The following is a 17,779-nucleotide window of genomic DNA, read 5'->3' as shown; positions in this document are numbered from 1 at the left end:
AATAAGTGCCTTGTGGGTGCCTATGCAAACAGAAAGCTGCTTCAGGTAGTACCTGTGTGCAGCCTGAGATGTTACAGGAGCTTTTTTCCAGAAAGCAAGCTGTGACCAGTGTGCTGAGCTGCTCTTCAGAGCTGTTCTCGGGCTCTGCAACCTCCCCAGTTGCCCAGCTCCAGGGTGTCCCTTGCTAGGACTGCCCAGATCACATTATCGGGGTAACCAGCCTTGAAAATCAAAGCTTAACTTTTCTGTTCCAGCTCTTCCCTGCTCCTCACCCAGCCCCCTTCAGCAATGTACTCAGGGCAACAAGCCAAGGCCTTATTTTCTATCACGCTGTTACCCAGAAGTACGTGAAGCTTCCCGAGCTGGGGCTGATTGCATGTTTGTGCTGAACGGTGCCACTGTTTACGGATAAACAGCCGACGGCCCCATCCGTGTGCCGAGCGCGGAGTGGCGTGGGCTGGGCTGACCTCCTACTGCACCTCCCGGCTCTTCCGCTCGCCCTCCTTTCCACCACTGGAGGTATCACTACGTCTCTTTTCCCTTCCGAGGGTCCCCTGGGAGGTGAACTTTTAAATCCTACCTAAATTGTGCAGGACTTGCTGGCAGAGACACCGCCTTGGCCCACTGAGCAGCCAGACCTGCTGAGCCACGTCCCCAGTCAGCACTGCCCGTGCGGACACTGGGAGCGTGTCCTTGGCAGGGGCAGGACTGGTGCACACACAGGCTTGTGGAACTTCCAACTGCAGGTGCCACGAGGGACACCAGCATCAATGCCACCATTCAGTTAACAGGCAAGAGTCAACCAGCTGCTCCTCTGGAAGCCCCCCTGGGCTAGACAGTGGCAGGCAGTGCCTGCACCGTCCAAGAAGGGACACTGCCTCTGGTGCCAGGAGGCAGCTAATAGCTTGTACGTGACTGAGGCCACTGCTGTGCTCAGGGGTGGGGTGTCTCCAGCACACCGAGTCACTCCAGTGCCTTTGCCAGCCTTCCCTGCCATCCCTAGTCAAGCAGTAGTCAACCTACTTGACTAGATGCCTTCAAGGCAGCTTGATGAAGAAAATCCCCCTGGTAGGCGATTAACAGTATGTTCCTGACTAAAAGCTCCGTGTGCAGCCCAGCTTGAAGGAGAAGGATCTCAAAGTGCTCATGGAGAACACGTCTGACTGGTGAGACTCGGCGCCTACTTGCAGTATCCCTTGCACCATGCTGTGGAAAAGGCACACAGCTCGCTGACTGGTCCCATCCTTAGCGTCTGCTGCTGATCCGCGCTGTGTCAGCAGCTGCGGCACTGGGCAAGGAGACATGGCACGGCCTCGGGTATGCTGTGTAGCTGGGAAGCATTTACTGCTTGCTAAATCAGAGCCTCTTGTTTTATTGCAGGCCGGAGAGCTTCTCATCCCTAAGCTCTTCCTGTACTTTTCCTGGGTAGCTGTGCGTCATGCACCCCCAGCGCAGTGCTGTCAGGCTAACCGCGTGCGGTGTGTCAGGAGGAGGTTTCATTTCTATTTATCCTCTTTAACAGCAAGGCACAGCTCTGGCTTGGTTTTAGATGTAGGAAGCGAGCGCACCCCATACCAGAGGCCGAACAAGGCGCGCTGCGCCCCGGCGCCACGGTCGGTCAGCAGCAGCTGGGTGGTGTGAGCGCCCTGGCTCCGGGCCTGAGGCCGGCGATGGGAACCAAGCCTGAATGCGGGTTTGGCTTACCCAGCGGGGCCCGGCACGGCTGGCACGGCACTGCTGCCAGGAAGCTGGTGCCACCGGGGTCTGCGCAGGCTGGAGGGAAGGTCACATTTCTGGGTCCCCAGCAAGGTCCGGAGGAGCATTGCTGGGAGAAGTGCGGCCTGTGCTGACACCGGCACCGGCACCGGTGGGGAAGCCCAGGCAGCAAGTTCCCACTGCCATGGGCAGTGCCTGGTGTGCTGGGACAGCCGAGGGGCCCGATGGGGTGAAAGCCCGCAGGATGCTGCTGGGGCAGGGGAAGGCAGCAGAAGTGAGCATCCAAGGAGGACTGCGCGTGGGCAGGGGATGTTCACTAACATTTTAGATGCCTGGGGAGAAACCAGGAGATGCCCCAATTCTGCTGCAGCTGACGATGCCCTGTACATTTCCCAAACCTTCCCAACTGGTATTGCAAATATGAGTTTGGGGTTTCAAGGGTTTAATGTAACGTGCCAGAGCAAGCAAACTCAGATCCCAGAAAATAGTATGTTGTACCTTTTGCTTAGGAATGTGAAACTAGCACCCAGGGGAGAGTTCCAAACACTGCGAGAAATTTTTTGACTGTGATTTGAGAGCTCAGGTTGGCCAGATCACTTGCTTATCAAAAGCCTGAGGCTATTGGCAAGTCAGCAAAACTGTGTGTATTAATCCACTTAAGATCTTGCTCAGTGAAAGCCAGGATCTCAAAGCCTAGTTATTTTCTTACTGACTGCTACTATAAATCAGTTAGTCTGAGCTCACTTGAGTGGCATGGAGAACGACTGGATGAAAGACATGAAGGAGAAGAGGAGTCATCTACTGGCCGTGCCTTTTTATACCAGCTGAACACCACACTCCTAACTCTGGAAATGAAGGATAAACACTCTGCGGAGCCATTAGTTTATGTAACTGTGGATAGTAGTTTGTAGACTTTCCAGTATCTTCTGGGCACGTCACCAAAAGCACTCCCTGAACACTGGACTCTTCAAATGTTGCCGAGGTCTGCGGCAGGCCCCAGGGGTCTCCCACCACTCAGTCCTGTCAAGCCCCAGGCCGTTGCTTTGCCTTCTCCAGCACCTCTTGGGGTGGGGATTCCCTCAGCTGGTCCTTTTGGCTAACTGGTGTCTCAGATGATGCTAGTATCTTAACTTCCCAAATCTGTGAAGAAGGATAGCAAACGATTTCTGAGGAGCAACAACAATGAGCGACTTCCTCTATCCTGTGCTCTCTTTGATGAATGGTTTTTAAAGGTGGCCTGGCAGCCCAGAATTCAGCCTGCTTTTCCTTTAACTTTGCCCCAATCACTCCTTTGCCACCCACAAGAAGCAAACTCTGCAAAACTCCTGAAGGCAGCTGGACGCACGTCGCATTCAGCCTCTCTTGGTAGTGCTGACTCCAGCAGCATTCTCCTGGGGTTCCTGAGCTTTTCTCCAAGTGCACTGAAAGGCACTTTTTAACTTTTTTTTTTTGGTGGATTTGCTGGCAAATCCACCGTCGTGCACTTTTAAGCAGGCCTCCAACTCAGGCATTTAATTTTTTGACTTGCATCTCCCGCTTCCTTGCTTACAATGCCAGCTATTTTGCACGAACTAGTCCTTTCACATTTGTACGCTTAGTGTTTCTTGTGCGTGCTCTCCCTACCTCTTTTTCTGACCTTATGGCATTATTAGCATCTCTCATTGTTCATTAGTAGTAAGGCGCTGGAAACATTCCTGCTAGAACCAAAACCGGCTGGAAATAGTCTGAAAATGGTTCTTTTTCGTGTGTGTGCAAAAATGATTCATTAAAAATCAAGATCTGCAAGAGCTATTTGAGTTCCTGGACATTCTATAGGGTAGATTTCTCAAGTCTGATGAAAACTGGCTATAAACCCGACATCTCTTTTACCTAACTGGGAGGGACTTTTCAAGTTCCTGGGTCCATGCAGCCCAGGTGCCCCGGACTGCGCCGCCCTGCTCCCCCTCCGTGCTCTGCTTTGGTGGGACAGAGGAGCCAGGCTGTGCCCAGCTCTGCTTCTGGTTGCTGCCTGCGGCTGTGCAATGAGGAGCCCAGGGCACGCTTTGACCCACTCGAGCCCTTCGGTCTTTCCAGTTGCATCTAGACTTTCCCCAGGTTAGTAACTGGGCTGTTGGTGGGGAGGGCGGTGCGCTCGCCGGACATCACCTCATGCAGGGACATGAACCCAAGCCGCAGTCCCGCGTATGTAGCTGTTCCCATTTTTGTGATGAGGTGAGAGAAAAGAAAGAAGGAATTGGATTCTTTCTCATATGTTTTTCCAAAGGTCTCAGCTTTCTGCTGACACAGATAGGAAGAGCAGTATTTTTTGAAATCTCAAATATTTTCACAGGAATGTGGAAAACCCTGATTTCGACTGCCTTCAGTTGACTCCTTTCGGTGGGAAAATTGCGTTACTATCAGCTTCCTCAGCAGAGAATTGAATTTCTGTCATGGCATTATCTGTGAGGGTCTCTTGTCACCTCTCACACTGGCAATGCTTTACTCTCATCTTTGGACAGAGATTTTTCTACTTCTTGTTCCTGAGCGCTCCTCCTAGGGCTTGCTCTTTGATTTCTTTCCTCACTTTCACGGAGTGCCCTGTATTTCAAGTCATCTCTGCTTTATCTTTGCTTCTTGGGAAGCCACCTAGACTTTACCAAGCTGTCGCTGATACTGTCATGCAGGAGGGAGTGTGACACGTGTTGACTTCTTGAAGGGGCTTTAGTGGCTGAAAATTGTCATTCAGGCCGATTTGAAATCATTGCCCCAGCGGCCTGTCTACTAACCTCTTGCTGGCCGTTTTCCTGGAGATTCAAAGTGTCTTGTTCCACTGAAATTCCATCTCCAGTTTTACCACACATAAACTGCAGCCACTTCTGAGCCCACCTGACTGTGAGCTCTGATAACCTGGAGAGCTGATGAAGATCTACTTCAGTACACGAATGACCGATCTGGGTCCTGCCCGCTCCGGCTGGAGCACTCCAGCATAACCCCACCTTGGGGGTACACTGGGGGAAAACAGTGCCTGGCAAGTTGTGATGCTCCTCCCAGGCATGCCCGTTCCCCAAGCCCTGTGTGCCAGGTTGCCCTGAACATCCTCAGCTCTGTAAGCTGTGTCCCTGTTACCGAGGAGATGTCCTGCTTAGGAACGTGGTGCACCAGGTGGTAGGGTTAGCTGCTGAGCGTGTTCTCGGGGCAGAGAATGGCTGCCAGTTGCCACCTTCAAAATGGCCATTTTTCTTGAAACCTTTAGGAAATCCAGCTCAGAGTAACCAGATACAAGTTAGCTCCCCATCCTTGGTCAGCTTGGTGCCTTAGAAGCCCAAGTGAATCCTGAGCCTTAGGCACTATCTTAACTCCCGATAAATGATATTCGTGTGTCCGTCCGTCCCCCCCCCCCCCCTTTTTTTTTATCACATTGGCATTAATTGTGTGATACCAAGATCTGATGCTTTCACTTCTGACTGCTGAATGACCAAGGTCTGAATGGGAATGGAGACACACACCTGCCCCAAGCCCCCTCCATCCCTAGAGGAGACTGTTGCAGGCGGGGGCTGAGCCCTGCACTGAGGGTCTCGTTCCCCAGGAGGTAACACTGCCAGAGGTCCTGTGAGGGCACAGCATGCCCAAAAACACTTGTGGGAAGAGACAGCCCGCTCGTGGTGCCGCAAGCGCCACGCTTTGGAGAATTCAGCACCTCACGCATAGTTCACAGCACAGCCCCCTGGTGCCTTCCAAGTATGGCTAATCACTTGCAACCCTCCCCAGCCCTTCTGCCACTGATGTGGCCATTCTCTTTATAGCTCCACTAGAGCGTGTTCAAGTTTCTGTCAGAACCAGAAACATGCCACACGCTGCTTTAATCTCTTTAGCAGTGCACAGACCCAAGCAGCTCTCCAATAAAAGGGTGAGTGCCACCCCTGAACTCCTCTAATTCGTCACAGTCAACAGGATTTCTCTCCCTCTCTTTCACGGCACAGCAGTAACTTAACAAGCCTTTGATGCGCCGGCTGGTCCCTGTCGCATCTACAGGCTGGTGAAAGTGCTGAGGGCAGCAGCAGACAAGAGATGCTCAGCTACAGAGTATAAACACGCTTCCCTCTTAGCTGTCCCCATCATCCCACAGCAGAGGAAGAAAAGGAGGGGTGAGGAGGACATCTTTCCCAACCCACTCAGAGCACCCCCCTGGGCTCCCCTGAACGCAGGTGGGGTGCTCCTGTATCCCACAGGGCAAGAGGCCACCCGCTTCCCTCCATCTCCATCCTCTGGCAGCGTGGTGGGGAGCGGACTGCCCTCGCTCTGGTCCTGTTGTCCTAGCAAAGCAGCAGGCCTGGGACTCCCCAGGTCATCCCTGTTTGGTTTACAATTTGTAAACGCTTAGACAGATGGGCCTGGCTAGTTCCACAGAAATGCCATACAGGATACAGCAGGGGCCCTGCTGAGCAACATATTTTTTCCTCTGCGCCTTGCAAATCGCAGCCAGCAGTGAGTACGAGCAGGTCTGGGGTTGGTTTTTTTTTTCTCTCCTGTGTTAAGGAAACCTCTCTGCCATGGCGGGTGAAGAAAGAAGAGCTGAGCATGCTCCGGGTGCCAGCGTGGAGGTGCGTGCTCTGCTGGGGGCTGCTTCTTGGGCCCAGGCAAGAACGTAGCTCACAAGCCCAGGCAGCGAGACCCTGGTGCCCAGGGAGGGCACACTCATCCCAAACAGTTCCTCGCAAGCAGAAGGGAGAGAAGGGGGCTGTGGGCTCATGCTGCCCAAAGCCCTGCAATAGGTCCCTGCACGCCTGTTTGTGGGAACACGTGCTCAGCTGGGGATGGGAGGCCAGGACCAGGTTTTCCGATGCCACGCTTGAAGCCCCATCTGTGCTACTCGCACCAGTCTTGTTGACCCTCATCAGCCACCAGCCTTTGCCACCGCCTGTCTGTGTGGCAAACCCCTCAGGCTCATCTAACTCCCCTCACCTGCCTGGGAGCCTCGTGGCTTCAGGGAGATGATGGGAAGTGAAGCTCAGGAATTTCCCTGTGGATTAGGGGGGGCGAGCAGAAAGAGGGAGCAGAAACCTCCATGGATGAAGTTGCCTCTCGAGGTGCACACGGGTGCGTAAGCCCTGGGGTGCCAGCCAGGGGCCCATGGCACAGCTGGCTGGCAGCTGGCCCGGGAGGAGGGCAGCAGCCACAGGCTGCCCGCTGCTAACCCAGGTCGTACAGGCATGAGCCTCTCGCTACCAGTATCTGGGCTGCAGAGGACATCAGCTTGTGTGTGTACAGCAACATGCACTCGCTTAGGTCTGTTTGGGGTTACTTGCCCAGGCGAGCATCTGAGCAGCGCTGCAGCGTGTCCCCGTGGGGTACCACTTCGGCACTCCTCTCCATCAGTCCAATACGCGCACACACATGTTCATTACTGCATCCAGGTGTGGCTGTGTTAGGTTTTAATCCACCCACGCCAGGTCTCAGCTTGCTGGGGGGTACCTCCAGGGGTATTTGGTGCTCCTTGCAAATTACAGTGGCAATGGGGGCGTCACACCTCACCCCACAAACGCCCTGGCCCTGCTTGTGCGTGTGGGCACAGGCACATCCCAGGGGCAGCTGTGAGCCCGCCAGGGTGCACACCGACACTCTGGGTAGTACCCAGGAACCGTGGGCAAGGGTGGCTTAGAGGGAAGACACCAGCTTCTCAGAAACAGCAATGCAAGGTCCACTTTCAAGCCCTGTCAAGTCTGTTTTAAGGGCCTAGAAAGGGTTGTGCATGCACACGCTATGTTTATTAAATGCACACATGGTTTAACACCAGTCAGGATGGCTCTTTTCCTTTCAGGATGGTGACCCTGTCCTAGGGAAACTGATGAAACCCTACAGGAGGGAGATCTGAGTCATGAGAGCTTCTCATGGAAACTTACTTCCTGGCCTCCTCTTTGCTGCGCGCTGGGAACAGAAGACGAATGAAGGCACAGCGGAGGGCAGCTGCAATAGCGTGAGCTCTCCCAGGCACGATAAGCGGTTTTCATTCCTATAAAACATGAAGTCTTTCAGTATCTACAGCCTTTCCTGCTTCTTGGGCCTCCCCGCTGCCCTCCCCACTCCCAGCCCCGCTCAGGGAGCAGCCTGGGGGCTTTGGTCACACATCCATTCAGTAACTCGCGAGGTCCCATCATTTATAATTCTTAGACACACAAGCTGCCACTTTCACATACGGAAATTCCCAAAGGTCAGAGAAGGGAAATGGTTAATTCCTTTTATTCAATGCCTAACCTCCCCTCTCGTCCCCCACTTCCCACCCCCACCCTGTGTGAACAGGAAGCTTGAAAAGGAAAAGCTTTCTGAATCCAGCAGCTGGGAATGGAGGAATCCTGGAACTTTATGCTGCAGAAGCTCAGAGACAACAATAAAGGTTTCCCCTCCATCCAAAGAGCAAGTATATATATATAAAAGGAGTTATCTCTTCAAACAAACACATGGGGAATGGGAGGGGTCACAATCCCAGCAGGCAAGTGCTGAATTGGCTAAAGCTCTAGCAAGCAGGGGGAGACCTGGCCCTACCACAAGCCCAGTAAACTGGAAAAGCTAGGGAGAAGCTAGCCAGGTGACACTCACACAGGTGCGATTTGCATCTTGCTCATGTCCTGTTCACACTGCTGAGCAACTGAAAGTCCAAATACCCTCTTCCCGATGCTAAGGAGCACAGAGTGGACCTGAAGGTAGTGTGCAACACCACCCCAGACACCTGCTTGCAGCCCTGTCAGGTGGGGGAACGGGAGTGACCGAAATCTGAGCTACCTTTGGATTTTTGCCAGCCTGAGTAGGAAGATGAGGACGAGGATTATTTGCTTAGAAAGCACCAGAGTGCCTGCCAGGACTGATGGGAAGCCAGACTCGTGCCCCAAGGAGTTTACTCGCTAATTGAAAGCAGGAGCTTGTTAAAACAACTTTACAAAAGCCTGACACTGCAGAGCACATGCCTGTGCTTTTGACACTGTGGTAGAGATTCTTAGAGATCCTTATGGAGAGTGTTAGGATGCCACAAAGTTTCAACGAGTAATGCCAACAAATAATCATCTGAGAGGCAAAGATAACAAGCTCAGTCACGTACTCTGCACTGAGGGTGAAAGAAGAGTAAAGCTGGCACAAAGAAGGATTTGGAAAACACCCTCCCACTTGCAGCCCATGTAGCCGCCGATCAAGGGTCTTTGAGCCCGATGGCCAAAAGGAGCTGATAAAGCTGCCGTGCCTTCTCTATGAGCTCAGACGCAAGCCCGGGTGCACCTCCAGCAGGGTACGGCGCCAGCCCACGGCTTCACAGCAGCGCAGGTGCGATCCGTGGGGTTTCACCCGGCAGAGATGGAGCCAGCCAATGTGACTCAGACCTGCTGCAGCACGCAGCAACACTGGGCATCACAGCCCTTAAGCCATCTCAAACGTGATCACCTGTAGGTTTTATTTCCTAGACTAGACTGAGGCACTCCCAGATTCTGTAGCCTGCCACCAGAGTGATGCAAGCAGGAGAAACATAGCCTGGCAGCTTTATCAAAATTAATTACTGCTTTAAAAGCTGGCTGTGGGCTAGCTTGGATGACCACTGGCAGTTACGTGGTAGCAGGAGAGGCAGGGACCTTGCGTTTCATTTCCCTGCTGATCCCTTGAACAAGCTGTGTTACTGCTCCATGGGGGGGTGAACAGCTGAGGGATCCCCAGAGGAGGTACCCGGACCGATGCTGTGCCCCAAACTGGAGGGCACAGCCCACCTGAGGGTAGCTCTACTGCTCACAGCGCTTTGCCATTTCGCCTTTCAAGACCGCAGGGGAACGAGGGGTATGAGAGCTACCTTTTTTCAGCCTTCATGAAGTGCACAGTGGAACGTAGGCACATGCAACCACTGCCACCAGCAGCACTTCAATGCGGTGACCACTTCGTCCTGTGAATTGCAGAGCCCTCCACTCGTCTGTCTACAAAGGGCTGCCACAACTGGAGGAAGCAATGGCAAATAAAAGAATGATCCAGTGGCTGGATTATATCACCCCTCTGTGTTTGTAACCCTAAATCTCCTTCTCCAAGACCCAAAGCCATGTTTGCACTTGGCTTGCAGTGAAATTCACCACAGACTTCAGATATTTCCCCTTTTGAACCTTGGGACATTCTCTCCTCTTTACAAATCAGGGGCTCACATTTGTGATAAAAGCTGCCACTGCCATGGCGAGATCAAACGACCGGGCTCTCAGACCTGCCACGTCCCAGCGGAGCGTCCCCTGGACCACGCCAGCTCACCCCGATGCCATCCCTCCTGCCGCTGACAGAGTGGGAAGGGGCATTGGCAGCTCCCACTGCCCTCCAGCATGCCCCAGCCGGCTGGCCCTGGGGACTGAGGACAGATGGCATAGCCTCGGGCGATCCCACCCCAGCCCCACGGCACTGCTGGCACCGCATCAGCCCGGGATCAGCCGGCAGCAAGCCCCTTGCTCGGCAAGAGCTGGCAGGCTGAGCACCGGGAGCCGGGGCCTCAGACTCCCGGTGCAGAAATGTCTCTGCGCGTTGTCCCCGTGGCAGCTGTAGCGCTGGTCACTGCTCCCCCGCGCAGCCAGCCCCGGCTCAGGGGGACGCGTGGCGGAGGGGGCTGTGCCCCTGCCACCCCCTTGCCCGGCGCTGGGCCCATGGCAGGGTTAGCATCCACAGACCTCCGCAGGCAGGCAGCGTCCTGCTGGGTTTAAAGGGGAAGTAGTAAATGCTGCCTGAGTCACTGTTGATGTAAATACCACATCATATTTGACAACTGCTCTAAGGCAAGGCTTCGTTAGTAGTATTTTGTGATCTGACTTCAGGGAGTGCTTTCTGAAGTTTTCCCTTCCCCCCGCCCCACTCTCTTGTTTGTAACATCCCCTTTGAACTTGTGACAATAAAATTTCCTTCCCCACTGATTTAGTCCTTTTCCACTTGGCACGCATGAACGTTTTCCCTGCTGTTTCTATGGAACCAAAGTCCCCATGAGTCCCTTTTGTTTACTTCCTTGCAAGTAGCCGAGCATCGTGGTGAGGTCAGAGGGAAGGTGCATGGCTCTGGGAATACCAGGAGTGATGCTGCCAGCACCAGTAGGCTGTAAAATTAACCTGCCTTGACACCTATCCCATTTTCAGGCTCGCACTTTAAAGATGTTGGGGTTTATATGTTTCCACCCACCGCCACACTTCCTGACTTCAGCTGGAACCCAAAATGAAAGCACCAAAATCCGATGAGAAAGTTGTAACATTTGTGCAGTAGCTAAGCAAGATAAGATAAGGACGATAAAATGCCTCGCTTCAGGAACAAGTCTGATTACCTTTGGGCTACAGGAGTCCTGTTGTGCCCTCACTGGCACAGCCTCATGGCACTGGCTGGGTATTCTGGGTCAGCTCCTGCCTGTCCCACCACCACATGAAGGCTGGCCAAGCCCAGGGGAGCAGCTCGTACCACCTTCCCATCCAGCCAGTGCCTTGGTTTGCGGGAAGTGGGGAACTGACATGATGTTGTCCTGAAGCATCACTGGCCACGTTGTTGGGGAGGGGGAACTGGATTTTCAGGGCAAGCGATTTGATCTTATGTTGCAGATATTCTACTTCTAAAGGATCTTCCCTCGGCAGTCGGAAGGTGCGCAGCCAGTGCCACCCGTGTGACACGGGGAAGGAGCCCCAGGACCCAGCGCAGATCAGTGCTGCTGTTCCATAAGCCCACCTCACATTGGACTCTGGGAAAACGGTAAATGGTGAAGCGGGGCTTAGTAGAAGAGGTGAAGTGAAAGCCGCTGGCAGCAGCCTGCAGGGACAGCTGGTTTCTCTGCCACCATACCAGGTGGCTCCACAATACCCCATGATTAGCACCCACCGACCCACCCTGTGCTGCTGCTGCCGGCTGTGAGGACAGGTGACCACGGTTAGCAGGGGACCCCTCACACCAGCTTGGCTCCTCTTACACAGCAATGTCTTTTTTTGAAACTTTGGAGGGGGCTGTGAGTGGCAGTTCATAGTCTCCCTGTTTTGCGGTGCTGAACAACAGAGCGGTACCCGGTACGCAGCCTGCAAGCAGCGGGAGCTGCTGTACCTGGCTAGTTGTAACCACTGCTAGAATTTTTAGTGTTCTTTTAGCCCTGTTGCCCTCCTCCTCCCCCTCACCACACCTCAGCCCACATCCCTGCCTGCCCTGAATGCACCCGAGATATAAGCCTATGCCCACGGGGGTCCAGCCCCACACGTCTGGGACATCCTCCCCATCTCAAAGCAGCACAAATAAGAAGCAGCTTGGTTGAAATGAATGGCCCAGATATGGGGATGCTTTCAGGAAGACAGTGATCAACATGAAGGTCCCTGGGTCCTTGCCTAAGGAGGCAGCCTGGCACCGAGCAGGTTTGTTGCCACCAAGGACACTGCCTGGCCTTTTGAATTTGTGCTTCCACTTCCAATATATGTTTTGCAAAATGCAGTGAAGAAAGCTAAATAGAAAGTTTCCCTTTGAAAAACATTTCTTTTCACGTTCTTCCTCACCTCCAGCTCTGGCTCTCCTTTCCCTCCCTCCCTCCTCATTTTTTAAAATGAAGGGAAAGAGAAACAACCTGAGAGAAAGCAGAGCATCCTCCACCCTTCTGACTGCAATGCTGATAAACACTTTTCATTAAAAATCACCTTAGAAACAGACAGTTCTTTTGACAATTAAGAAAAAATCCTTATCGCCATGTGTTGTCCTGTGCCACTGAACTCCTGCTTTCCAGGGAAGAAACAGGCACATACAGAAACCTCAGTGTCTGCTCTTCAGCTCTGCTCCAGGGACTTTTTGGCTGCAGGGGGCCCATCCCAGAAAAACTCCCCTTCCCACCACCCATGGGAAGCTCCTGAAGGTGGGCAGGGGATGGGGCTCCATCCAGGACTTACCAATGACTGCCATAGCAGTGGCATTTTGTTGTTCACAGCCAGCATAAAGAAGGGCAGTTTGCAGGGAAATGCCCAGCCTATATCTGCAGGGAGGTCAAAGCAGAGGTGTATGCTGCACATAAGCTAATTTCAGTGCAGGAGCAGTTGTCCAGGGAACTCGGGGTGACTTCAGTCCTTCTGAACCCCAGCTTAGCAGGTGCATAAGGGACAGAGCCTCACCCCACCACACACAGGGGCTGAGGGTTTCCCTTCTCCTGGATGAAGGCCCAACTGTACCACTGCCTCCAACGTGCCAAAAGCAAGGCAGGCTGGCAGGGCTCTTCCCCAAGCTGATCTCCTCTGCCCAGTGGGGCTCAGTGTTATGGAGAGGGATCCTGAGCCTCCCAAAAACATCTCTCCAAGTGGGCATGCGCAGTCCGAGTCATGAGGTGGCTCTGCTTCCAGAGAGCAGTGCACTCACCAAGGTTGCAAAATTCATTTTATTCATGCAGGGCTAGTCACAGGTGTCTGGGAAGCATCCTCCAGAGGGGCATTGATGGCAGGCACAGCACAGGGGCCTTTCCTCCCACAACCTGTGGGCATGAAGAATTAAATTATTGCCCTTTGAGAGAAGAGAAAATGATGCTGGGCCAAAAACCCCTGTTGCACACATCAAAGTGGTCCTAGAAGTGGGATTAATTTACTCAGGAATAACAGTCTAGTGTTTTGGCCTTAACATTGTCAGTCTAGCCTAAAGCTGAGATGCTCAGGCATAACACACCACGAGGCTCCTCATCCCCCAGTCTTTCACAGCACTAGCTAAACCAGCCAGCTGCAACAAGGCTTTTACCATCCCATACCAGGTTAACTTCAATAAGTAGCTCCCATGCCTTGCCCCGGCACAGCCACCAATCCCCAACAGGATTTCAAAGGTTCATCCACTGTCCATACTGTTTCTTCATCCTCTTCAGGACAGTCCACCCTGCTACTTGCCTCTCCTACATCCAGAATGCTCCCTCTGCTTCTTCTGGGTCTCTCTGGGTACTCCTCTTCCATATCCCTCAGAGCTATTTAACTACTTAACAGAACCAGCCACAGCTGCACCTTATCCATGTCAGCCAACCCACCCCCCCTGCAGCCAGCCCACAGCTGTATGTTATTAATTAACTCAACTTCATTCCTCTATAATTCCTCTACATTGGTTAAAACAAGAAGGAAAACGCAAGGAATAAAAGCTCTACCAAGAGATGCTGTGGCAGACAAAAAGATAAAAGAGCAAGGAGAGGAGGGAAAGTTATCACTGAAATCCGATTTCCACCAGATCTGCCATACTACATCTGTGCACAGCGACTCACAGAACCATAGAAGCATTGAGGCTGGAAAAGACCTTTGAGACCATCAAACCCAACCGTTACCCCGGCACTGCCAAGCCTGCCCCTAACCCGTGTCCCCAAGCACCCCGGCTGTGTGGGTTTTAAACGCTTCCAGGGACTGTAATTCCACCACCTCCCTGGGCAGCCTATTAGAGTTGGACTCAGCTGGACACAAACCATGAGGCGTCAGGTTTGTCCAAATTAACTTCAGAAAAACATAATGTTCAGTACCTTAAAGATTAAAGCAGTATGGTGATGGAAATAGGAAGCTGCTGAAGGGCCAACTAACCATGTTGCTTTGTATTAGCTCCTGCAAGAATATAGCAATGAAAGACTTTTCGCTTCCTGAGTTCCTCAATATACTTCCTCTTACCTAATTTCTTTGTTATGTGAATACAATTTCTGTTCCCATGAATGAGGAGGATGCTTCATTTTGGTTTTCAAACATTATTGGGAAGCTAGGTTTACAGTTTTGTCAGTAATTACATTCAGATCTGGCTGTTTTGAGATGGAGATTATTTTCATTTTTCTTATCATAGCCCTCAAATTCCTACCTGCAGGAAAGGAGGGCTGCCCAGTCAGTCAGGACAATGTTGGCATCGTCTGGGTGCCTTTGGAATACAAGGCTTATTTTTAGAAATGACATCACTATTTACAGACCTAAATCCAAGTGACTTTCTCAAATGACTAAGACTAGCTCCTTAAAGACAGTCAGACATTTCAGTTTGAGTGAAATCAGGGGGAATAAACACTTACACTTCTTTTAATGTGGTCGGACATCAATCCCTCTTGAAAACGAAGCACAAACTCTCAATCACATAGACACTTGCAAGCAGAACTCGAGAAGCCCGATGCCAATCTCTGTTGTATCGGCGTGAGGCTGGAGTAAGTGCAGCAAGGAGCCGGACCAGAGCTAAAGCTGAGGGGAGGAAATCCAACAGCTTGTTTGTGTTCTCCGGAAGGCAAGCATAACTCACTAAACAAATGTCAGGAGGGGTCACATCCCGCTCTCCTGGAGGCCAGAGGGGAATTAACCTGAGAAGAAACCCATGTAAGAGATGAAACACAGGAGGCTGAATTTTGAGAATACAAATGGACAATTAAGCGTGTAACAATGACAGAGGAAAACATCCAGGGGCTGTTGCATTGGGGTTTACCCCGTGCAAACTGTGTCACTGAGTGTGCACACCTCTTCCTTGCAGAACATGCATACGACCTCAAAGGGTTGCAGTTGCCTGTGCACCTTTGCAAATAAGCTTCCCCCACAGTGCTCCTTGGAAAACACACCATCCAAATCCCTAAAGCAACCAGCTGCTGGGATGACAGCGCTTGTCCCTGAACCATGCTGCCTTCTGCTCGGAGCCCCCTTCCACCTCTGTTGCTCTCCGCTGCCCATGCACCTGCCTTGCCGTTGCCCTTTCACAACCCCCTCTGCACCTGCAGCGGCTTTCCCAGTTATTAGCCCTTCACGCTGCAGGACGCCTGGCCTCAGCCAGAGCAGGCTGGTAGCCCACTTCTACACCACGTCACAGGCAGGAGCGCAGCCCAGGGAGCCAGGGGACCGCTGTCACCTCCACGGCCACCCCACCCCCGCTCCCAGGGACCTGTGGGAGAGAGGATCAGAACTATTGCACCCATTGCTTTTTTTTTCCCGCCACAGCTGAAGCAGAAGTAGCTTGTGGAAGTGCCCCAGGTTCCCTCCAGAGCGTTGTCCGGTTGGTGCTGGGCCCCGGGTGGAACTGCAGCTGGAGGAAGAGCGTGGGAAACACAGAGAAGGCAGCTGCCATGGGCGGTGCGGGTGTGGGCTGAGACCCAGGCTCTGTCTCACCCTTCTCCCTGATACCGGCTACTCCACACGACTTACTTTGCGCTGTTACATCGATGGTTTTGCACGCTGGAGAGCAGGGTGGTTCCCCAGAGGCTGTAGTGTAAAGGGTCGGTATAGAAGACAGATGCTCTGTTTTCTGGTTATCCTGAATCCAGTCAAACTCTAGGTTTAGCTGACCTGGTGATCTCCTGCATCATACATTGCTGTGGCAGGGTGATTCGCTTTGGCTTGTTGATCCGGCAGGAAACTAATTTACCAAAATAAGAAAAAAATTCTGTGGGTCCTTTCTGTAGCCTCCAGGATTGCAGCTTCCAGCGCAAGGGAGGTGTCAGGAACATATGCCTAGGAGCAGGCAGGAAGAGCAGGACCACCCTTTCACCAGCAGCCCACGGTCAGATCAGGTTAAGCCTAAATGGGAAACTGCACCCTGAGGGTCAGCAGATATTATTCCTGGTCACTGCGCAGCCCCAGTCCCCATTGTTCGTGTCCGTTTTGCATGGGTGTAACCCTACTGGTACTAACACAGTTATTTCTGTGTCACCTCTGCAGGTCTTGGGGAGAAGCAGAGGTTCACTGATGGTCCTTCCAGGGGCTGCACTTTAGCTCCGGGTTTTACAGACAGGCCATGAACAGAGGCACCATGATCTAGCTGAATTAAGCCAGCCAGAAGAAGTAAACGCTCTAAAAAGCACCTCCCAGTAAATAAAAGGCTAAGGAAAGCTTGTGAGCATTGATAAGGAAACGAGAGCTCCAGGGGTAAAATAATCAGGAATATCCTTCAGCAAATCACAGCACCTGTGCTTTATCTACAGATCTTACCCTTGGGGCGGTCCAGGTCAGGATGCACTGTCACTTCACTACGTAAGAGCAAAAAAGTGAACTGTCGAGATGAACTGAGGAACCACCGTCTGTCCTCAGTTCTGGCTGACAGCACAGGTAATTCTTCTCATTTCTGCACATTTCATCTCTGTCTGATCAAGATTCCTAACACTAAAAGAAGTTCAGCCATAAAGCAGCCGGGCAATGGGGCTGGGGTTAGGGTCCCCCCATGCTGACCGGTGCCAGGGTGTTTGCTGGTGGAAGGGAGGTGCCGATAACCTGGGCAGATATTCAAGCTTCCGTTTGTTTTGCTGCCCCACTTAAGCCTTGCAGTGGCTGAAGCCAGCAGTGTTTCAGCGAGATTAGTGAGCCAAACTAATACAAACCCGCAGGCTTCAGGCACACGCTCTCCTGTTTAACACTGTGAGGTCCACTGCCAAGAACAGCAGAGTTCAGACACAGCTCATCATTAGGAAACCCCTTTTTTCCCCGCTTTCATTTTTTCTGCAGTGACAAAGTACTGGTGGGACCTGAAGCCCTGGTGATAGGCACCTGCATCTCCCCTTGGGTCGGGCAGGGAAGATGCTGAGCTCGGCCGGGTCTGTGCCTGCTGCTGCCAGCACGGACTGTGCTCACAGCCAGGGGGGCTGGGAAAGGCACAGCAACTCAGCCGCCTTCGGGGAGCAACCACAGCATCCTCTTGGCGGTGAAGGTCTGCCGTTAGGTGAAAACATTTCATCAGGATTTTTATTTTGAAGTACCTGTCGCTGTTCACTCATGATGGTAAAAGATTTTCTCTGTGTTTATGGTATATTAAGGGGACCAAAGCTCCTCTTCCTGTGTTCCTTGGAAATTCTGCCCAGCTATTTTAGGAAATCCCGGCATTGAAGGCGCATGAAACAGAAAGATGAGCTGCAATTGAAAGAGGAAGGGATGTGAGTAAAGGCTGCGAGTAAACAAAAAGCCATTTTAAAGAGACTAAAAAAATTTCATCTCGAGGAAGAAAGGGGGAAAAGGGAAGAAAGGAAAGGAACTTCCCTCCTGTCAAGTGCACAACCCCAGCCTTGCACTCTCCGAAAAGTGTACCTTCTCACCAAACAAAATGAAAGGCTCATGGCTGAGCTAAAATGAAGACGTCCACTTCTGAGCTAGGACTGTGAAAAATGCCCATAGAGACAACTGCTCCTCAGGCCACC

The 17,779-nt window shown here is 52.4% G+C and overlaps 1 long non-coding RNA gene across 3 annotated transcripts; it reads right to left on the bottom strand.

Annotated features, from left to right (window-relative positions):
• Positions 1–2,083: 2,083 nt before the first annotated feature.
• On the bottom strand, positions 2,084–16,535 carry LOC130153220 (uncharacterized). 3 transcript variants are annotated; one of them, XR_008823273.1, is made up of 5 exons: positions 15,224–16,535; positions 14,693–14,855; positions 12,585–13,156; positions 7,596–7,705; positions 2,084–2,856 (listed from the first exon to the last, which is right to left on the bottom strand). It is a non-coding gene; the product is annotated as an uncharacterized LOC130153220 (long non-coding RNA). The 3 variants fall into 3 exon arrangements; XR_008823271.1 differs by lacking the exons at positions 2,084–2,856; positions 7,596–7,705 and having other exon boundaries at positions 12,306–13,156; XR_008823272.1 differs by lacking the exons at positions 2,084–2,856; positions 7,596–7,705 and having other exon boundaries at positions 12,306–13,156; positions 15,374–16,535.
• Positions 16,536–17,779: the final 1,244 nt, after the last annotated feature.

This window comes from Falco biarmicus, chromosome 7 (genome assembly GCF_023638135.1).
Source record: "Falco biarmicus isolate bFalBia1 chromosome 7, bFalBia1.pri, whole genome shotgun sequence".
NCBI classification, from domain to species: domain Eukaryota; kingdom Metazoa; phylum Chordata; class Aves; order Falconiformes; family Falconidae; genus Falco; species Falco biarmicus.
The sequence above is the reverse complement of the archived record's forward strand: the minus strand, read 5'-3'. Positions and strand labels throughout refer to the sequence as shown.